The following is a 23,412-nucleotide window of genomic DNA, read 5'->3' as shown; positions in this document are numbered from 1 at the left end:
ACCGTGCTCGTTCCTCTTTGTGTCTTTAAAACTATTACTACTGGTAGCTAGCTAATTCTGAGCTCTGGGGGACTGCTGTAACAATATAGGGAATATTTTAAATGTGAATACCTGTTTACAAACTCTCTTTTAACAATGAAAGTCATACAAATACCTGAAAACTTAATTTTTTATGCACTTACAGTGAGGCTGCAAACTGTTCATATCTGCATTAATGTATTTTTTTTCAGGTTTTGTCAAATCAAGATTTCTTATTTACCCTGTAGCTCATCATATAACTTCACCTGGCATCTGATTTGAGAAAAAATCAAGCTACGTTGTTTCCATCTTCCCTTCCCATCTGAGAGTTTTCAGATTGCAAACTAATTCCGTATGTGTATTACTTACAGAGATTCTCTGTACGTACTTCCCTTTTGCTTTGTTACATTCATTACCAGTTAAAAAAAATCCCTGCAAGTCAAAACTTTTAAAGATGAGATGTTGCTACTTATGTGCATTCTAAATATAGATCTTGTACCAACAGGCTTTTGGTGATAAATTTCTTTTTCATAATATGTTGCAGGATGGGGTTGTCTCTTGACAGAACTGGGCCCTGTCCCTTCTGACTAATCGGCTGTCGTGCCTCTAAGAGAAAAGCCCGTTTGTATATAGCTAGCCTGGAGTTTGGTGGGCTGTTCTGGAAACCCTGTGGCTGGGGAGCAGAGGGGTAGCAGTGTCAGTGAAGTTTGCTGCGCATAGGGTGGGGTCAGCGAGTTTGGACCAGGAACACAGACTAGTTGTTTTCTCCATTTACAGGTTTTTGTTCCAGGTTGTTCTGCAGCCTCGTCAAATGCTGCAATGTTCAGGCTATGAGAAATAGCAGGGGGGGAGGTCTTCTTGAAACACTTCCGATTTTATTTTATTTATTTGCTGGTTTTACTGGGGAAAAAAAATCTTTGTGTCTAAGGTTAATGTTTTAAAATAGAAAACTTCTTTTGTTTTAAGACAGAGTTCACATTATTTTAACAGAACCTCTCTATGGTTCAGTCACAGCATTTACAGCAAACTGAATAAAAGTGCAGCTTTGGTATCAAAGACATTCAAGAAATATATTTTTATAAAATCATATTTCAGCACATGCTCAGTTTTTTTAATAGATGTGCTTTTACACAACAGAAAAAAAAAGTAGTAAACCCAAAAGAGTATTTATTTTGTGCTTATTATTTTCAAACTACTTCCTTATTTGAAGGCCATTGATTAAACCAGAATGATTTGATTGCCTTTGGCTTAGTGCTGTGTAATAAACATTATGCAATTGCATTGCGCCTGCTTGTTCATTAGTTCTTTCAAGGGTAGCTCAGTGAGTTTTCCTGCCACTGTGTTGTTATCACTCTCTGAAATCACTGTAGTAGGTTTGTTTTAATTTATTGAGTAAAACATATTTTAGAAAGCATTCATCTGATAAGTCTAGGGGTCCTCTTCATATTATGTGTAAAAAGAAGGAAATCTCTCTTATTTTTACATAGGTAGCACATGTGCTGACTTTTCATTTTGATCTGCTGGCTGTATTACAGCACACGAAGCGCTATTGTATAGCCTGCACCACTTAAAATCATCTTCAGTATTGCATGCCAGGAACTGTAATCTATGTGAACCTCAGTTCCTAATTAACGAGGAGGAAAGTTGAAATAGGAATTAAAGTAAATTAATTGGGTGTGGTCATCAATCTCCTGAGCTACTAAAGGATATTGGAAATCTGAGTGCCCTCCTAGTTACTTATGATATTGTGGCAGCTTCTGTTCAATCTTTATAAAGTCCTAATTCACTGCATTGAAGAGCAATGCTTCTAACGTGATGCATTGTCATTATTCTGTTGAATTATATCATGGGTATTTCATTTTTACCTCCTGTTGAAAATATGGAAATGTAGATTTGTAAAGATAGCAGGTTTTGCTCTGATTTAAGAAACCTGGAATACTGCTAGTATTTTATTGTTAAAAGAAGTTGTTTAAGTGAATTCAAAGAAATTTTTGAAATTAGGTTGTCTAGGTGGCTTTGGGAAGCTTGTCCTTATTGAGGATGTCAAAGAATGTGTTTGACTTAAGCAGTTTGGAAGTCGTCTTGTTTATATACTCATTCTTGTGTTTGTGTTGTCTTACTGGACTTTCCCTTTGTGTAAGAAATTGTTAGTTTAATTTGTAAGGGCAGGGAAATTTCAGATTTAATATAGGGAGCTTACAAAACAAGTTTGTCTGAGTTGTTAATGAAGTAAGCACTTATGCCCTTGAACAGGTAATAGCTTGATGTTGATGTAATTACTATTTTTTCCCCACCCTGAATATTAGGTCAAAATGGACTCTGGTTTATTTCGAATTTAATGAAACCAATAGTTATGTGGGAACGCGCAGTTGCATGCTTTCCTACTTAGCTACAAAAGACTTTCAAATAAGGACATTCTCACAGTTTGTTCTGCTTATTAATTTCAGTCTGTCTTTCTGAATATTAGTATAATTAGACATGATTGGATCACGGGGGTTAATTGGGCAAAGCTAGAGAACATAGCTCATTCAGGTGAACTAACCTTCATCAGGTTGCCTTTAAAGTTTTGGAGTAGCGAATTCCCCCCTGTTTGCACCCCCTTCTGCTGTCATTCTGTGAAATATTGGGTTACCTGAGAGACCAAGTAATTCCTCAAAAGCAGGGCAGATGCTGACTCTACTTCAGTACAAGCAGCTTTATGCTCATCTTTGGGAAGAGAGGAAAAGTTGCATGTACTTAAAATGACAAGGGATAATTTCTGAGATTTAAGAGTGAGGATATTAACCCCAAAGTCCCGGATAGACTCCTGTGTAGGAAACTATACACTGCTTACTGAATTTCCCTGGAGCCTAAAATGGCATACATGGGTTTGTTGGGAGGTTTTTTTTTTTGTTTTTTTACTCTTCAGAATTACTGCGATGCAGAACATGGCAGGTGCCATGTTCCAGAGTAACTGCTTTTCAGCACCGAGAGGAATCAGTCTTGTATGTAGTGTATGTATTTTCACATACGTTAAGCAGTTTAGGATGAAAGGTGTTATGACTACCAGACACTATCATCATTTTATGAACAGGATGTCTTTATTAGATTGGAATTGATGAATGTGTGCCAAATTTTGTGCACAGTGAGTCTGCTTCTGGAGAGGTGCAAATAGTGTGCTCGCTTCCTACATTAAAACACTTTTTTTCCTTACTTTTAAATAAGTGATCTGCGATTCTGTTGCACAGTATCTGCGCATGAAATTGAGCAGATTTATTTAGGGTTGCCTTTGAACGTTGTGAGTGTTTAAGCCAGATTTACCAGAATATAGTCACTGATGATTCATGTTGAGATGATGTTTTTCTTCCTTGTAATGGAACATATGGAAGTATGTAGCATATGGTACTGCTGAAAATTGTTAAACGCAGAGCACTGATTTATTACACAGCAAAAAGAGTTTGGATTTTTAGTCTAACACTGAGCAGAAAGCTTTGTAAACAGCTCTGGCTGGTGGTTTGTATTGGATGCACTCCTGTGTTGTAGTGGTAAATTTTCAAAGAATCCCTTTAGATGAAAACGGCATTCTTCCAAAAATTGTGTATGTGCTGGTTGCACTGGAATGAATGTATGAACTTGCTGGACGTTTCACTAAAGGAGATGGGATTATTTTTTTTTCTGAAGACTGTCAGAAACAGCTTTGAGTGTATTGCCTCAGCAACTCTGCCTTGACAGTTCTCTTGGCCTTTTAGCCATCCAGATGTTTATTTTCTTATGGCTCAGTCTCACTGAATGGGATGGCAGGTTAAAAACTGAAATCCTTTCTGTCTTACATGGGAAGTAGAGGTATTAAGAATATGTAAATATATGGTTTTCTTCCAGTTTTTCTAGCCAAAACATCTCCCTTCTCTTTTTTTTTGTTGATGTTGTGTTGACTTCTGGAGGGGTTTTTTTTTTTTTTTTTGGGTCAGGTAGGTGGAGGAATGAAATGTACCCCTTGATCCTTCCAATGCACAAGGGAAAGTGTACTAAAGTGCAGTTACAGAGAACATAAATTCCAGTTGTCTATTTCCTTGTGCTCTCCTGTGTTTCTTAACTAGTCGTCTTTTAGATGATTATAATCTCTTTGGAGCAGGCATTACTTCTGCTGTGGCTTTGTAGGTCTTACTGTAGTGTAACTGAAGGTCACAAGTGCTGTAGTAAAATAATAAATAGTTGGTCATAAGAGTAGATTGATTAAGCTTTTTCAAAAACAATTTAAGCAATAAGCAGAAACCTTCATTTAAACCTTAGAATGGTATTTGCATTTGTCTTTTTTTCTAATGAAAAACTTTAATTTATTTATAAATGTTAAAGTACTGATTAAAACAGACTTTATGCCAAATTTGGTACTGCTTTTGTTAGGCCAAAGATACATAGTATCTTTAAGAAAGACACATATGCTTTCTCAAATTTGTAAAATTTTTGCATAAAACTTGGATCAGTCTTATTTACTTCTTACTTGGTTTATGACAATCTGCCTTTCAGTTCAGGGTGTTCTTGTGAGTTTCTTTCTGCTTGTTTTGACTGGTTCAGGTAACTTTAAGTGAGCTGTATCCTTAAGAAGAAAAAAACAGATTTGACAGCATTAAAAACTGATGTTATTTAATAAAAGGAAGTAGTATCTGTCGTTGAGGGAATTAACTAATGACCTCTTGTTACCATCGCCTTCAGGATCTTAGATCCTCCCTTCGCTTGCCTCATTCTTAGTCATAGGTTGGAAAAAGAAAACAGGCTTTTTTCCCCCCTCCCAACTCTTAAGCAGTTTCTCAACTTCAGATGAACTGATCGTTGACCTAAACCATGTGAATAAACTGAAGTCAAGAAAATACTCCCTTTCCACTTGCAGAATGTACTAGTTATTAAAACTTACATAGCATGTCAATTAACTCTAGTTCCCAGTTTTAACCTGTACACAGAATATTTTTAAAAAAGTATTAGCCTCAAATGAATTTTAATTTATAACATTTTTAATCTTAACATTGGATGTGGTTTCAGTTTTAACTCTAAGCTGCTTTCAAAAGAGGAGGAAAAACATTTCTTATCTGGAAAGTATGCGAGTGGCAGAGCAGATAAGATAATCGAGACCTAAATGTGAGCTGGGATGGAAACAGTCTCTGTTAAGAGTCAGGTCTCATCTGCTTTGCCACAGTCAGGCGGTGCTTTAATGCATACTAAAGCAATGAGTTTTGTCATCCTGTGGAGAATGTAGTGAATTTTGACTCTGCTGCTGCTTTTGCATTAAGAGACATGAGCCTTTAGCTGAAGTTAGAGGCTTATGTTTTCGTAGTCAGGAGTCTTGCGTTCATTTGGGAAGCAGACAGCCAGAAATAGGAGGATTTTATGGCTCTCCTGCCTGTAACCACATTTAGCGCCTAAAGTGAGGAATAGAAATAAAAACTTTCCAACAACTCGGGCAGTTGTTTCTCAAAATTGCTTGTTTATGTTTCTGCATGGTGTCTTTTCTCTCTGGAGGATCCCCATGGAAGATAACAATCTTTCCATTTTCAGCTCTTCCCATAGAGGAGAAGCTCCTGTTATGGTTGTAAAGGTTGTGTTCAGCACTTGATGGCCCAGGTAGGCAGGAGGTAGTAACACAGATATCTAAAACTAGAATAAATGAGTAACTACTGGAGTGACTTTTTTACTACACAAAGTGTTATTTTTACTTTGTTTACTTTAGCTCTGTTTTTGCAATTTTCAACTTTGTATTTTCATGTTGCTTTATGAGAAAGTACGTAATTTCAAATGAAGTTATACTCTTAGAGAAGCAGACATTAGAGGATTTTTGGTACAAAATCAGTATTGGGCTTAGTGTTTTGCTGCAGGAAACGTAGTCTAGGAATTAGACCTGCTGCAGGTGTTGGATGCTGTAATCTACAAAAGGACCTTGTTTTTTGTAGCACCATAAATGAAAATATACCTAACAGGCATTTGAGAGCTGCAGAAATTGCAAGTGAATGTGTGACGTACAGTAGGAGCCGTTCAAATCCTAAAGGCCGACTGAACATGAACTTGGAGAAGTACTCCAAATTTCAGGTGTGTTGGGCACCTTGTTTACATTTCAGGTTTCCAGCTGTACAGTATAGTGAGATTTCTGCCAGTCTGACCATGATCATTTAATGCCTTAGAATAAAGTAGCAGAAAGTTGCTGACTAAGGCTTGTTGTTAAACTTCCTTTTCCTGGCTACCTGAGTATTTTAGAACAACATTGTTTATATTTTTGAGTACTTTTTCTTGATATGCTGAGCCCAAACCAGCCAGAGGTGGTCAAATGAGATTGGGGTATGATTTGTTACACAGTTTGTGCTGGATCCAGGCTCTGGAGACATCCAGAGAGGCAGAAGGACAAGAACCCTGGTCTACTGACAGGCAAGCTGGTGACTGGAGCTCCAGGCTACCAGTGCATCTCTGCTGGTGTTTAAGGTCAACTCCTTGCAAATATTTTAGGAAGGCTTATATTCAAATGCTATTTATAAGACCAGACTAATTTCTTTCTTCATAATGATGGCCTTTTGGCTGATGACAGGGCTGGAATCCGGAAGATCTGGATTCTGTATGCCACTAGTCAGCTGTGTATCCACAGGGAAGTCGTTTGCTAGCTTTCTGCCTCAGTTTTTTATCTGTATTTAAATGGAAAAAAAAAAAAAAGAAAAGAAAAAGAAAAGGTTGGCTAATACCAGCCTCACTAGGCTCTCAAGGCTATGAGAGCACAGTTGTTAGCCTCATGCTGTGAGATCTTTGGAAAACACTATAGGAATGTTCAAGGGGCTTATTATGGTTAAGGCCCTCGCAAAGAGAGAACTAGTTAAGCCTGGGTTATTGTTGGACCATTCATTAAGGAGTCTTAATAGCTGAAGCTATGATAGGAGCTGTTCCTGACTTCACCTTCAATTACCCTGGGTAGATACAGACTGCTGCAATACTGGAGCGCTGCAGTGGTCTGAAGTAGAACTAAAGCATATGCATTAATGTTTGAGTCTGCCTTGAGCGCTTCATTTCTATTTCACGGCTGGTTTTGTATGCAGGTCATGCTGTAGCCTAAGTGAATTTTGGCAGTTTAACGTCGAGGTGATTACTTATTCTGCCACTAAGGAGCCCTTAGCACCTTCTTGCTGAAAGAAATACTATATATTCAGCTGATTTTTTTTTCTCGTGTATCTGCCTAACTTTTAATCCGACATGTTTTCACTTTTTAAATTGAACAAAACATTAAAAAACATTATTAGGCAACAGAAATTTTAGTACTTAGTATTAAAAGGTGTAAATCAGATATTAAAAGTCTCTTAAAATTTGGTGATATTCAAGCTCAGGTTGTCTTTTGACAACCTGGGAAGCTTGTGTGTGAATGCTTATGTTGTAGTTTTTAAAAATTCATTTGATAGTATGTTTATAAAATATCTGTCAGAATTTTATCCCTTCTGGCCAACGCTCTAATAAGCAACTATGCAAGAAAAGGAGAAAACCCATTTTAGGAAAGACTAGATATCAGAGTTTTTTCCAAAACTAAATAATCTTGTTCAGTTATTAGCAATGGTATCTTGTTAAATTTTAATAACCGTTTTAAAATTCAGCAGTGCCACATTTAGGTACTTGAAAGTCAAGACAACTTGTCAACTGAGGTCTAAATCCAGACATTTTTTATTTGTCTTTGGAGTTTCATCTCTTCATGATCATGTACCTAAGATGTAATCTGTGTCTTGACAGACTTGAAATGTATTGACTGAAAGAAAAATAAGAACTCAGATTCCTATTGAAACACAGGGCTTGAGGAGGTAGAGATCAGGGGTTTGGGAGCATGAAATTGTGAATTTTAAGTCACAAGTCTGTAAATTAACATGAATTTTAAGCTGATGCTATTGCTGAATTAGAACCGGCTCTTACTCTAGCCTCTCCTTTCTCCCACTGAGTTGTGTTGGCACAAACCTTGGTGCTACCAGAGTGTGATACAGATGAGGAAACTGATCTAGCTGCAAAATAACCAGGTGTGGCAAAGCCAGTGGTCCAGGGGTAGGAACGGACAGATGGGGAGAGAGGATGAGGCTGGAAGGTAGAAACTTCCCGCTAGGGAAGTAGAGGCAGGACTGCTAAATTACACTGCAAGTTATCTTATATAAATAAATAAATAAATAAAAATACACCAAACACCACCCCTCCAACACTGTTGAGCTTAAGTTAATGAGTAAATTAGCGAGTTTCACTTTCTTTCTTGTGCAAACTGCAGGGGAAGACTTGAATCAGAATTAACCCGCCCTTCTTTCACTGTATTTTACCTTGTTTTCTGAAGCCATATTTGGTGCTTTATCTTATTTGCATCTGCTTTTTTGAAAAAAAAAAAAAAAAAAAAGGTTTTATGTTCAGATATGTAATACAAACAAGGAAGGGCTTTCTTGAAAGGCTGACGTATTTTGCTGCATGTTAGTTGTTCAGTCTTTTGTAGCTTACATAGAAAAATATCCCTGCCTTAAGAAGCAGGGCAAAAACCCAAGCAGAATGCTTGTCTCGTCGGCACTGAGAATATTGCCCAGAAGATGATGACATGTAAGCAAACAGGTGTTGCCAAACACTAAGTTTTATTTCATACCTCAGGTATATGATGGCTTTTTAAAATGCCAGGTCATGGCACCATATGGTGGGAATTGTGAATGTGAAAAGTTATTTCTTAATATTAAGTACTGTTTGTTCTTGAAGTGTGAGAATTACTTGCAGTATATAACCAAGAAACTAAAATTCTAAATGGAGGCATCAATGCGTGTTAATTTTCTTCAAATAGACTGTTTCATTAATACAAATGAGGACATTTTCTGTTTGTTTGCTTTTTCCTTTAGGAAGATATTTAGTTTAGGTAAGTGGTACAGCACAACAGAAATCTTTCTGAGTGCTGCTAAGCCCACCTGGCTTCCAAAGCCGTCCGGGGAATTTGTGGTGAATGTCTAAAGAATAAAGCATCTCAGTTAAAGAACGTTTGGCTCTGGTGGCAGGGCCTCCCCATCCAAAGAGCATGTGCAGCTGCTCTCAGTGAAGTTGTGGGTAAGAGTCTCAAGGGTGTAGAGAGAGGAAGTCAAAGAACTTTCGTATTTATGGTCTCTGTCTTCCCGGTTGCCTTAAACAAAGGGGACAGCTTAATTTGTATCATCATTCATAAATTAAGAACTCTTGCGACGTTCATCTGCACGCTGAGTGTCTGGATGAAACTCCCTCTGTATCCTGTGTTTTTGTATTCCTGCTGTGGGAAAGCTGTGTCGGAGATGGTAAGATTGTCTACGTGAAGAGTTACCTCTCTCATCTTGGGTGCCTGGCAGAAGGAACTTCCTAGTGCTGACTGCTAATGTCACAGAACCACAAGTTTTTTTGCGAGTATGGTTAGTAGAAAGGGGGATGCAGGGCAGAATCTACCTCCCCCCGGGGGGGATTGATTTAAGAAAACTGTAAAAGCTCAGGCTGACTTAGTGAAAGGGGCGGCTGGACTTCCCGTCACCAGGGGTCTGTGCTGGTTGGGGCAAGCGACTGGGAGGAGTTGCGGTGGTTGATTTGTTTTGTTTTTTAAAAATCAGAGTATTTAAAACCAGGCTTTTGCACGTTGGTGACTAACTGGTGGCCAGGGAGCTGCCGTTTATGTGCAATAGGGAAGGTTTTGATTACTGTTTGGGTATGTGGCACACCCTGCCCAGGCTGCTCTGCCCGACAGGTAGGGTTCCCTCTGGAGGTTGGTTAATATGAGCTGTATGACCTGGAGCTGTCTCCTGGTCTAAGTGGGTTTTTAATTGGTCTTCTTAGTGTCAGGGCACCAGTAGAACACTTTTTTTTTTTTTTAATAACTGTCATGTGATTTATTCTGTCTTAGGGGAAAAAATGTATGCGATGTAGAAGGGATTTCTGTTCATGAATTTGTGCGTGCTGCCTCTTTGTAAGGGAGGGCAAGTCAGAGAACACATTGCCTTTTTTACTGGAAGCTTGCAAAGATTTTGGAGGGTCTTTGCTACTTTTGTATATTACTCTGTTGTCTAGGACCACCTTTTGAGATGGATATCTGTACAATTGAGTTTTGCATTATCCTAGGTTTCCTTTGTTTTTTCTCCCCCACCCACTGTAGCTATCTTCCCTTCTTATGTTTTGTGTACAAAAAATGAAGATCGATAAGCTGAAAAAGGTTACATGTTCGGCGGGGGTTGATCCCTGTGTTGACGTAGCAGCAAGATAAATGAACATGCTGATGTTCTACAGTGAGATTTAAAAAAAAATGAATTAATGAGACATCTGGGTGGAGGGAGCAAACCTCAGAAATGAAAATTGCTTTTCTATTTTATGACCAGTCAAAATATTTTGGAATTAAAAGCAAAATTGAAGTTGAGTAAATCGATTTTTTTTTTTGAACCACATGTATTGAGAACATAATTTATGTAATTACTGGGGCGTGACTTTAAATTCTGGGCAGGACTTTGTGGCTTGTTAGCATCAAGTTCAGCTTCTGATGTTGCAATGAAGAAGGAAGTAAGCGTGTGTGCGCGCTTGGGGAGGGGGAGAACGAAGCACTTCTGCCTAGCCGCATAAGGTGGGAATTGCAGCTGGCCGGTTATTTTTAGCTTCTAACTATCTCATTGTGAATGTGAAGCTTTTTCTTTTTCCTCTTTTTGTTTTTCTTTCTTTTTGTTTTTATCATAATGTTTGGTAAATGAAGCTGTCAGTTATTGTTTTGAAGAATTTTTTTCATACCAAAATGCACTAAACATAGATGACTTCTTCACCCCAATTTTATTCATTAAACCTTTAAGTCTTTTTTTAAACCTCCAAAGCTGCGGGACTGGGTGTGATGCCTTTCACAAGTATCTCTATCTGCTCTTGATTTTTGCAATTATGCATCCATAGTAAGAATATAAGCGTAGCAGGGATTGCAAGGAAAGATGAGACCTTGTAGATCGGCCACTGTAGCCAGAGAAACACAAAAGCTTAATTTAAGGAAAAAAAATGAAATAGTGGATCTGATTTTGCTCCCTCCTTGCAAAAGCCTGCAACAATGTGGTCATAAGGACTTTTTCATGGGTAGGAGGGAGAGGCAAAAGATACCATCTGTTTCCATCAGTGTGTTTTCCAGTCACTTGCTGTAGTAGTGATTCATTTCTGTTTGGTTGTTCATCCTGGCCTGGAGAGAGACATATAGAATGTTTCCATTTTAAACTCTTCAGCATAATGGATGAATAAACTTACCCTTCCTATGTTGATTTTTGCCACAGTGGGTGAGCTTTCCTTCATTGGATCAGGCTGTTTTGCTGCACTGGCCTAAAATATCCACTCTTTGAAAGCTCTTTGTGTGCTATCAGAGCACCAATGGAAGAAAATGTTCTAACCATTTTGTTACTGGGTTGCTGATCTTAAAATGCACTGTTAAAATGTTTTGTAAATGCACACAGCAATGTTTTCCTGCTCTCTGCCTCTTCTCCCCCATATTAGATGCCATTAAAGGCTACCAAAATGCAGCAATGCCCAAGTCAAGTGCATAGCCATGTGCATTTGCTGCAGCATTAATAGTGTTTATTCCAGCCTTTCTTAAAGAAAATGATGGAAGATTTTCATAGATGGAAGCTCTCTGCCTGCCACGGTAAGGACCATGCAAGCAGTGGGAGTGCACACACGGTTTTTCTGCACCCAGTAGCATCCTTCAGCCTCTGGTAATGAGAGATCCTGAGGATCCTGAGTTGTCTCATGGTCTTTGGTTGGACTGCCAGCTGCACAAATTGTCTTGCTGCCCCTTGCGAGGAGAAGCTGTGAAACCATCAGGTCATTTCAGAAAGGCTAATAAACAGTGTTTTGAGTTTAAGTACTATCTGTATTGGCTGACCTGGCACAACAGCTCTTAAAACCAGCGGTGATCAGAAGAAACTAAAAGCGTTCTGTGTGCAGGGGAACTACTCTGCTAGAATTTTGGGAGTGAAAAAGCGGAGGTAGATATGGCTCATGGTAACCTTTAGTAAACAGTGGGGCGCTGACATGTCAGTGAAGTGCTGCCGTATCGGGGTACCAGGGCATATAGTTTCTGTTCTCATTTACTCTCAAACAATGTGTTTTGAAATTCTTTTTCATACTGCTTTAAACTGTCTTATGCTGTCTCAGTTTGGCTGTGAAAGTCTGAAGGCTTCTAATCTAGAGTAAGATTTCCTCTGTCAGCAGAACAGGTGTATCCTAGGTATCAGTTTTTCCTCTACTACCAAAACATCTTTTTTCATCTTGAAGGATCTGCTGCTCTCACTGTCTTTTTCTTTCCCTGAGGACCAGTTTGTTCATATCAGGCTCTCTTTACCTTTGCAAATATCTTTGCAGTGGCTCTTTCACATTTTCTGCTTAAGAAGCTGCATTGAAATCTTCAGTGTCTGATATTTATTTATTTATACTAAATAAGAAAGACCTGATGGTGAATGCTTTCAATTACTGGTTGCATAAACCGACTCTGGAAGGAAGTACAGGGCGAAGAGGCATTTCCAGGCCGATAGAGGCAGAAGTATATGTAACAGTAGCTAAATTCCTTGTAACTTTTCCAGAATCCTTATATAGTAATCTGGGCATATTCCGCTGCTTTCAGAAGCAGCTTTAAAATTTTATCCTCCCTCCCAAATTACATGCCAAATGATGCATTTACTGAATTGAATCAAGAAGCTTCTGGTGGTTTAAATGGAAATCTTGAACCCATATGTAAGGCTGCTAAATTTATCTGCGGATGTGTGTAACTTAAGGCAGGTAGTCGAGAAGTTCTGCTGTCTGTGTTGGGACTGACTTAAACCCAGTCCCAAACCCCCAAAACTTTCAAGGACAAAGGCATACCAGAACACAAACAAAATTTTGTTGTGGAATATGTTAGAATAGCTTCTTAGCATTAGAACACTTGCTGGCCTGTAATTGATTTTAATTATGATGTAGTTTGATTGGCTGTCAAAAATGTGCTTCAGATAAATTTGATGTACTTCTCTTTTTGTGCTGGTCATCTTGTTCCTCATCTTTAAAGTGCTTGTGCTCTGTCTGTCCCTGTTTTGGAAGATACTATAGCCTTTTGAAGGACACTTGGGTTTCTGTGTAGCCTTTAAAATCTACCAGGCCTGTTTAGCGTTTGTTTTGGATTACCCTTTGAGATTTACAGGGCATTTTGTGTTTGTTTTGACTGCTAGTTTATCTCACTTTCTCAGTAAGTCCAGTGTCTTCTGGCCGTGAGTGATAGGATGGGAGGATCGGGATGCTCTCGGAGCCTGTGTTTGGAGTGCTGCACTTCAGGGTGCACGCTTGGATTATTTTTCCTTTAGTTTTTGTGTTGAATGTATGATAGAAAGTGCTGTAAAAGTAATGTGAGGGTAGACATGAAATAAATGTCTTATTCAGATGTGAAATGGCCTTGCTGCTTGTACTTCCCTTAGTGCTTCTAGGGTATTGGCCCATCTTTGGTGACAAAATACTCTAATAGTTCTGCTGTGGTAGGGCTTTCTCTGCTCAGCTCGTGGATTAATTTTTAAGCTTGATACTGACATTTTAGTTACAGGTTTGGAATCTGTTTTACACTCTGCAGATGTAAATGTCACTGGTCTTATTTACAGTATAGCGGTTGGTTAATAAATACACTCATGGCAAGCTGTGGGATGATTGCCTGCTGTGGAACATGCCATGGAAATAGTTCTGCTTCCTGAGGAACACTCATATAGCAATAATGTACATGAAGTGTTTTTTAAAACACTGTTTTAAAATGCCAATGTTCATATTCAGCTGTTGACCAGAGATATGGATGATGCAATGCTGAGAGTTGGTGGTCTTTAAATTGAAGAATTTATGCAGGTGTACTTCAGGGGGGTTTCTAAGAAGTGTTTTGAAGCTGTACATGTTCTGCGTGCGTATAGTAGGGTAGCTGAATCATACTTCGTGGAAAAGGCCAGTGTAAACCTACTTACTGATCCAATACCAGCCCGGCTGAAAACTTTGGATCCTCCCTTCATCCAGCCTAGCTGAATGTAGAGCTGCAATATAAGATTCCTAATGCCTGTTAGTGTAATTTAGCCTAGACTTACAGGTGTGCAATGCCGTATTGAAAACACGGTGAGCTCTTCCTGCATCCTGTATGGGCACCCTAGGGATGCTGTGCTTTGTGAGCACTGTCAGCTGAAAATTTAACTGGGGCAACCAGGTCACTGCAGGAATCCTGCAGATGTTCTGGCCATGACTGACATCGCATGCCCAGCAGTCCTTACTGCTGAACCTTAAACCTTCTTGGTTCTGGAAAATCAGTTCATGTAGTTCTTATGAGTGAGGGGAGCAGCAGTAGTGTAATTCTCTCCATCAAACAGTTAAGTTACTTAGAAGCCACAATTTTATTCCTTGTGGAGAGGGAAATAAGGCAGTGTTGCAAGCCCACTTTATATTATATGCATAATTGTGTTTACCTTATCCACACTTCTTGTACTAATACTAAATCTTATGCATACAGGTGACACTCTACTAGAAAGGTGAAACACAAGTGCATGCTGGACATTTTGCTGAGCAGGTTTCCTGGAACAGCTATGTTTGAGTTTTTCTTCAGACTCCCAGAGATCTGGTTGACAAATGGGAGTTGATGGTGTGTGCTTTTAATTTGTTTGTTTTTCAAGAATGCTTCCTGTAGTGTAACTTAAAATATGTTAGGGCAGATTTTTGCCATTGTATGCATAGACCTCCCCATCTAATGCACTTTCCTGTTGCTTCAGGCAATATGGATTTTTTGGTTTTGGGAAGGCAGGAGGGATCTGGGATTTGAATGGATTTACATATGTAGAAGTTCTGGTTATAATATTCAGATTTTGTATCTTCATCTCATCTTTGTAGCACCAATTGCAGCTAGAAGCAAGATATTGGATATATTAATATGGTTGTGTTGACATCTTTTGATTCTGCTTTGGGATTGAATGAGTGCTGCTTTGCAATTAAAGGCCATCTGACATCTGAAAAGAGAAGAAATGTTGATATAATTGATATTCTCCTTTAGAACTAAAACCACCTTTAGATTGCCGCAGTGCAGGTCTGTGCTTTTGCTACCAACTGTAGTGATCTGGTACTTCAGCAGAAGTACCAAATTTAATTTATTGTAAATATTTGCAGAGAATTCCAGCTACTTTACATCAGGTGATATCTGAAAATCTCCCGATCAGAGATATTTTTTTTTTAAAGAAAATTCAATGGCTGAGGAAAAAAAAAAAATCTCGGGCTATGTCTGATTCTGGCAAGAGGGTTCTGTGAGTGCCAGGGAAAACTGTTTGTGTTATAGTCAGCTTTATCACCTAATACAGAAGATTTGCTTATACCACTGATTTCAGAATAAGCAACTTTTAGAATGGAGTGAAAGTTTCCAGTTGCTTCTTTGAACTTGGTCTTATGCTTCTCATTACAGTGCTGCTGTGGTAATTAAGCACTTCTCAACAGCCAAGTACTAAGTATTAGTAGTTATCTTTGTTCTTTTTGGCATAGTACTGCTAATTTATTACAATAGTATTAAGGACTATTCAAATGTAGTGCCACATTTAGCTAAGCTATGTAGGAGTATATATTCAAATTCATGCTCGGAGAAATTAGTTGTCAGTATAAATATTGCAGGTAAATGGGGTGGTGTCTCCTTTTACAGAAAGTGTCCTGTTGTAAAGGAGAGCTAATGACTGGTCTGTGTTTGTACAGGGAGCCTCTATGAATCTGGGAACTAACTCTCAGTAAGACCAAACTACCTCTTATGGACTGGGATAGCAAATTGGTTTTTGTATTCAAATACTAGGGCTTATAACTCCTTGCAGTCACTTCCACGGTGAAAAACAGTGAATCTTATTCTGTGTCAGTGGTCTTGTGTAAGCAAGTGTCCTTCAAAGTAGTTCAACCTAATGGGATAGGGTGGTGCTGGTTTGTGGTGGGTTTGTTCTAAGTTCACTCCATTGATAGATGAGGATGTAACCTTCAGGTATTCAAAAGTGAGGTGGAATTTCTCTTTTGTCCTAGTGGATTTTTATCAAGAGTGCCGGTAATTCAAGAAGGCCATCTTGTACTCTCTGAAGATGAGACTGCTACTATTCAGTAATTCTAGGAGCCTGAGGGCTTATCTGGAAGTGTTACTAGTTTGCTACTTCCACACAAATGTTTGAGCTCTCGTTATCAGATTAGAAGTCAAAACCAAAAACGTATCATAACTTCAAGTACATAAGCAATGCTCTAAGACTGTATGAATCTTCATAGAAATTATATATCCTCACAGTTTCCTTGCAACTGTATTGACCCTGGAATAAAAATGTTAAAATTAGTCAAAACCATATAAAATAATTTCATAAAAGTTTGGTTTGGATCTTGAATTTTTGCCTAGCAAAAGACTTATGTCCTCTGTACCTAATAAAGCAAAAATTCATTCTACCTTGTCGGTGAAGTTGCATTCCCTCATTAGAGGGTCATCTAGTAATTTGACCTGATTTTTAAAATCCGTCTTGTTCCAACTGACCAACCTCAAACCTAGAACCCAGATGCATTTAGATTTTGCACATTGCAGTCCCTCTCTTAGAGCGGGTAGTGACAGACTGTTTGGAAAGTAAAAGAGGCAAGCATAGCCGGGATGCTTTTAAGTTCAGGATAGCGCAGGGTTTACTCCTGAGGCCAATCTAGAGGCGGTTGCTGCTGCTGCTGCTGTAGAAATATCCTCTGAGAGGTGTTCGTGGGGCTGTCGGTATCTGAGAGGAGGAACAGAAAGAACCGGCTCTGCAGTGTGAAGGATCTAGCTGTCAGCAGAATAAATGTGAAGTGTCTCCCTGATAGGGGACATCTGGGGACAGGGGGAAGGAGTACACCTATTGAAAATGAGGCATTTCTAGTGTAGCGTTTTGGAGTGGGGAGAAATCAGAAGGTGAGAGGGAGTTTGATCCTTCATAGTTTTAGATAAAACAGAAGCTGGGGGCAGGGGGCTGAGATTATTTAAAGTTTGAGGAGGGACATATGTGGTAAGAGATTATACAGTTAATGATGCAGCACTTGAAAATGCAGGCCAGTGCTATGGGATGTTGAAGTTCTGTTGTGTGTTTACTTTCCTCCTTCAAAATGTCCTCAAATTCATTCAATTTATTTAATCTAGTTTCTCTTTCTTCCAGTCTCTTCCGTCCTCAATGTATCTTAACAAAATTCATGCTGCATTCAAATTAAACTGGGGAATGTTTTCCCAAAACAGTTTTTCTAATTGTAATCTCTTATTTGAAATCTGCAGTTGGTATGTCAAATATAATGGGATTTATTGATAGCAGTTATTTCTTCTCATATGTGTGGGTGCATACACAGTCAAATCACTGCTTCAATCATTGGCTGCCGAACTGGTTCCTAGAAAATATAGGGGAATTTCCTACCGTGACTCATCTTGGAAGTAGCAGATGCTATATGCTCTCAAACTGTTTATGGTAGCTTCTGGAGTCTCAATAAATATAATTGAGTGTTGAGGACTGAAAAATGTATTGGATGACCTTAATAATTACACACTACTACTGTTTCTCCCTTTTTAATGAGGACACTTAAGTGAAATCTTTATAAAGAGTGCTTTAGCACTACTGTGAAAATGTGTTTCCACTTTGAAATTTCATTTTCACCCTGCTGTCACCAGGGAATGGCTCTGGGTTTAGTACCTAATAGACCTTCCCCATCTTTTTTTTTTTTCTTAAACTCTTTAACCCCAGGGGTTAAAATTGCTCTTGAGCCATATGCCACTCACGAGCAATTCAAGCACAAGTCCCTTATCAGATGTAGATCATGTCACTGACAGTGGGCCTGTGCTGCTGTGGAGTTTGTGGGTAGCTGCAAATCTCCTACACAGGAGAAGTGAGCCTGCAATTGCCAGCAGAGTCACAACCTAAGTGCCTCTGAAGGGCTGAAGAATATGTTATGGTGTAGCTTCACGTTCAGTGTGGTCGTGTTAGGGTGTGCAGCAGCACAAGGAGGATTGGGTTAAAGATGTCATGAACTGTGCCCAGCTGGGATGTCCACCTGCAGTTGGCATTTCTCTGCACACTTGGAATTGAAGAGGCAAGGAGCTGCTTGGCCTGGAGATGATGGGGATGCCTGCCCTGGGACACAGAGGCATCTCTGTGCCATCTGAAGAGGCAGAGCAAGAGAGGAGGGTGGAGGAGGAGAGAACAGAGGTGGTTTGAAAGGATATCTAAGGGAGTGGCTCTCCTGCAAGCTGAATGTGCAAGATACAGAGCTCTGGCTTGCAGAGTCTAAGCTAAGAGTCCGTTCTTTTTCCAGCATCAGAAGCTGACATGCCTGTTTCTTCTAGTGTAGAGGTCTGGATTCCCATGGAGGAGCAGGTCTTGCCTGGAGCCACACAAGGTGCTCCAGGGGAGCCCCAGAGTGTCAGTGGAGTGCTGTCATGTCCAGATCCACTTTCAAATCCAAGGGCGAGCCTTATGGCTCTCTGTTCTGTGGTTAAGTGAGGGTTAGCTTGCTGAGGGTAAAATGTCAAGCTTGAGGAAGCAGCTGAATGGCTAGCAGCTGGGCTGGTAGAGTGCAGGGCTCTGTGGTGATGCCTTACCCAGCTTCTTTGTGTAGTAGAACCTGTAGGACCTGGAGGCATGTGACCATCTCATGCTTGGGGAATATTTCCTGAATTTGCTCCCTTGGTTGTCCAGGATGTGTGGCGTTTATCTTCCTGCTGTGTCTTATGAAGATATTTTAATGTGGGGCTCGTGGGATTAGGAAGGTTGCCCATCCTTGTGTTGGTAGCTGATACAGAAGTGAACAGAAGAATACAGGCTGGGCTTTCTCAGTCACTGGTATTGGGTGCAATGTTGTTAGGAGGGCAGCTCTTTTGGTTAGAAACACTAAATGTGCGGTGTGCGCTTTCTTGGGGATGCAGTAAAATATCTAAGGAAGGATGGAATTACATTGTTAATTGAGGTTTTCATGGGAAAAGGCCAAGTCCTTTAAGTGCTTTTCCTACTACAAATCATACCAACTGATGCCTCCTCTAGATTGCAGAAATGGGCTTTTCCTGTAGTTACGGTAGAGTGAGCAAGCAACAGTTCTCAGTGGAGAACTGCGATGTATTTGTAACAAGAAGCCCGTTTTGCAAAGCCAGATGTATGGGGCAGCGGTTCCTGGCCCATTATCGCTGTGGTAAGCGGAGCAGGGAGGGGTGCTTTGTCCCTGCTGTGCTGGGGAAAAGGGGAAGCCTGGAGCTCAGCCTCACTGCCACATTGCACTTCCTTAGCAGGGCAAGCTCAGGAGAAGGCAGTTCCTCTGTTTGGCTTCATGTATGTTTCATCAAGAGTTTAAACACAGTATAGGTTTGCTCTGTAAACTCTTCCTGCTCTCTCATATTCTCTGTGAAAGTTTATTCCTGACCAAGAAAAAATGTAGTTGTGTTTCTTTCAACAGTGTGTGCATGCAGCACAATTTAAAATGGTTTGAAGTTTCTGTGTTTGTGTTTGCTAGATAACTTCTGCGGTTATTTATTTCTGTGGGATTTTTTTTTCCTCCCAAGTCACAGGATCCTGAAATTTGGCTGGGTTAGAAATGTTCAGCTGTGATGTGTGTTGTTTGTATACAAATGGTTGGTGTTTTTCTCCTGTACTTAAACTTCTGACAGTGTTGATTTTTTTTCAGTATTATCAATATTAAGAAGAGAAAAATCACAAAACTGTATGGTTATTTGATACAAAAGGACTGATCAGAAGAGTTCAGTGCAGCTTCTCCTTAAGGGTTTCTGTCCTTGGAGGCAACTGCTTAAGATATACGTGTAAAATTTGTGGTAGCTCTGGTAATCCTTGTAAGACCTTTGTTCTTGTCATATTACGTTTAGTTATACATTTATACTACATATAGATTAGTTAGGAAGACCCAGAAAGGAGGTTTTCCTCAGTCTTCCTGCCTAGAGTATCCTCTTCTAATGGGAGGAGTGACTAGATGCTCCGTGACAGTAGTGACCCTGGTACAGTTGACGTTCTGAAGTCCCCCGAGCTCTTTCAGGATTTTGGGCTGACATGACCACACAGTAAAATATCGAACTATCATGAATTTATCAGTTAATGCTAGAATCTTTCATTTGTTTAATTGGTGGTAATACATCCTAGTCTGCAGGCAAGCTTACTTCATTCATAGAGCATCTCAGAAAGCTGTGCTTAAAATTAACCAGAGCAAAATAATGGGTCTTTTAAGATAACCTGTGATTGAGAAGCTGTCCACGATTAAAGACATCCATCACTTAGACACTGTAGTGTATGGAAAAATACAGAATTATCTTTAAGTCTTTCAGTCAGCTCTTAGTTTCTTGCTAAATATATAAATAAAGAAAAAGTAAAGTATAATCTGACTAACATACAGGATTGGATTCTTTTGTAGTTTTGCTACTAGTATCCCCTTTGGTTCATCATACCTTAGATGCTGAATCCATAAAATAGGGCTGTTAATATGTACACGAGGCACCAAGAACTAAAATAGTGCTGGAGACTTTCAAAAACTGATAATTCCTTGATTTATTCATAAAGCAAGGAGCATAACTCTTGAAAATTTGATCAGATGCCAGTTCCTTCAGTAGCCACTCGATTCAGAAACCTTTTTATAGCTGTTCTAACATCTCTGAAGACTGTTAGGCTTAATTAATGTTTAAGACTCTTGAACAGAACATGTCATGAAAAGGGAAGCTTTTCTAAGGGAGTGTAGGGAGGCAGGCAGGAGTTTTGCTTTAGGGAATAGGAAGGCAAAGGACGTACCAGCATTTGAGTTGAGTAAATTTGTGTCTATTCACTCTCTTAAAAATATCCTGTTTGTGGCTTTTAGAGAATTACTGTTATTTGGTGTGTTGAATTGACAGGCGTGTGTATAGAACCCTTCACATGGACTTTCTTTTAAATATTTAAAGGTAATTCTAGTGTTACAAAAAAGAGAATGGCCTTATTAAAACAATATACCCCTAACAAAAAAAAAAAAAGTTTTTCTGTGGTGTAAGTATGGCTAAGCCTGATAAAACAGTCATGAAAAACATTTAAATTTCTCCCACCTGCAAAACAAAATAATAGTTATATTCTTTCGAGGGTCAAGTGTGAGGAGCCTTTATCTGGGAAAATTAGGATCTTTTTCTTGGGTACAAACCTGTTAAGGATCCTAAAATGGGTCTTTTTCTCATGACACTGACATTTTCCTGCACAAATACCTTCAGTGCAATGCAGAATGGTATCAAGCAGCAGAAAACCTTTATCCTGTGGTTATGTTCAGTGCTTCTGCTGCTGTAGTAAGGTTGTGTGATATTCTTCATCAGTAGAAGGTTGTTTTCATGTATTGAAAACTTGTTTAACAAATGTATTGAAAAACCTCAAACCTTGTTTCCCTGCTCTTCCTCCTCAACACGTACTTCCCCAAAGTCTAAATTATTAATAGTAAAATACTTAGTGGGAAAGAAACTGTAATCACAAGATAGGAATGGTTGCATAACATGTTTGTATAAATTTACTTGGGAAAAAAAGATCATTTCTGAAGAATTTGTCTTAGTATTGTGAAGGGTGTATTTTTGTGGTTGTCTTAGATCCCTCTATGTCTCATAGATGCATTTCTTAAAAGAAATTAAACTGAGTATCTATACCCAAACAGGTGAAGGTCTGTCACTGTGAACAGAGATGAGAATGAAATGTGGGAAAACAGGCATTTTACCCAGCCCTTGTGATGGGAAGAGGACTTCGGTCTGTCTTAATAGAAAACAGAACTGGAATAGATGGACACAAATGACGGGCTTTTTCTGATTTAAGTCCAACAACGTTGCCTGCAGGGGAAAATACTCTTGGCAAAGACTTTACTCATGATGAAAGCTTTACTGTAGCAGTGAAGCTTAGTTGTCTTTAGATAAAAACCTCATGTATTATTCAATCTCCATTCAGGCCTTTTTTTTTCGCCTGCTTAAAAAGGTAACAAGTAGGGCGCCAAGATCATATCGGTGAATGAACTTTAGATGTTTTATTCAGCAAAAAGACCATTTTGGTTTAAAAAAAAAAAGTTTAATGGCTTAATTGCATGAGACTTAAGATTATTACATGATACTGAAATTCTCCTACAGTCTTCAAAGACTGCTTTATTTACTCTTGCTGCCAAGGCAAGGTTTGCAGAAAAAAATGTAGTGGAGGATTTTAAATAGAAAATGGGGAGTTTCTGTCAAAAATCAAGCTCTGTAGTGTAGAGTTAAAGTTAAGCATAGCTGGCTGTATCTGGTGTCTGGTGGTCTTGATCTCTCTCTCTTTTTTTTTTTTTTTTTTTTTTTTTTTTTTTCCTGCAAAGACATCCATGCTACAGCAGAGGACATAAATAAGCAGTTGTATAACTAGGGCCTTGCTTACACAGTAATGTTAACCTGTAGTTATTTTATCTTAATATCGGTCCAAATAAACAAAGCTTTAAGTGGTCAAGTGATGCCTAAACATCTGTCTCTTGCAGTCCCTAGGCTGTAGCTACTCAAGTGGCTGTGTTTCAGTCCAGAAGAAGGGTAGAGCTAGGTCTGTTTGGTTTGTACATGTGGGGAACCGTGCAGCGTGTCTGCTCTTCATCGAGCAAAGCCGGTGCTGGAGCGGGGAAGCGGAGTGCTGCAGTGTGGACCCCTCCCTGCTGGCGGTAGCTGTGCTGCAGCTCCTTCTGCTCTGCTCCCAACCAAGCAGCGGCTGGAAGAAAGTTGTTGAGATCAGATTAGAAAATTGTGGAGCCCCGGGATGCTAAAGGCAACATTTCTGTTGTTTTGGCTTTGGTGATGGTCATGTGTAACAGTTTGCCAATGGGGACCTGTAAATAAGGACCGGCACTGAACTTCAGCCTTGTAGGTGATGGGATTTGTGGAATGCTGGCTCGTGCATTACGCTTTTGCTTGATATTTTGATTAGTGTATTATCCATAGTAACCAAGCTTCAAATAATAACTCTTATTCCCAGGATATCCTTGGAATAAGTTTGACAGCTCCAAGGAGCTTTAGACAGTATAACTGGAATTTGTCTGTTAGACGAAAACAAAACTACAAGAAGGAAAAAGTGACTTTTCTGTTCCTTGAGTATGTAAAAGCTATTGCCCCAGAAATTTGCCACAGAAATAATGAAGAAAAAGACTCTTGATCTATTTCCTATCTTCAGCTATTATTCATTCTCAACATTGTTGGAATACTCTGAAGTAACACATCAAATAGAACTGTAATATTTGACAAGAATAATTTCTTATCAGGAATAATAAATGTGGCTTAAACCAGTTTTCATTACTACTCAAGTTAGCAACAAGTTTGAAGTCAGATGGTAGGAGCAGGCATAATCTTTTAAGGGAAGAAAAGAATGAACAGAGAAGATGGTATAAGGAGTAAACGTGCTGGGTTGCAGTGGAAGTCTGACAGGGATTTCTTGACAAACTCTG

At 39.2% G+C, this 23,412-nt stretch overlaps 1 protein-coding gene across 1 annotated transcript in view; it reads left to right on the top strand.

The window, feature by feature from the left end:
• Nucleotides 1–23,412, top strand: part of TAOK3 (TAO kinase 3) — a 94,550-nt gene that overhangs the window by 1,947 nt on the left and 69,191 nt on the right. The window lies entirely within an intron of this gene.

The sequence above is a fragment of the Vanellus vanellus genome (assembly GCF_965231255.1).
Source record: "Vanellus vanellus genome assembly, chromosome: 16".
Taxonomy (NCBI): Eukaryota; Metazoa; Chordata; class Aves; order Charadriiformes; family Charadriidae; genus Vanellus; species Vanellus vanellus.
The sequence above is the reverse complement of the archived record's forward strand: the minus strand, read 5'-3'. Positions and strand labels throughout refer to the sequence as shown.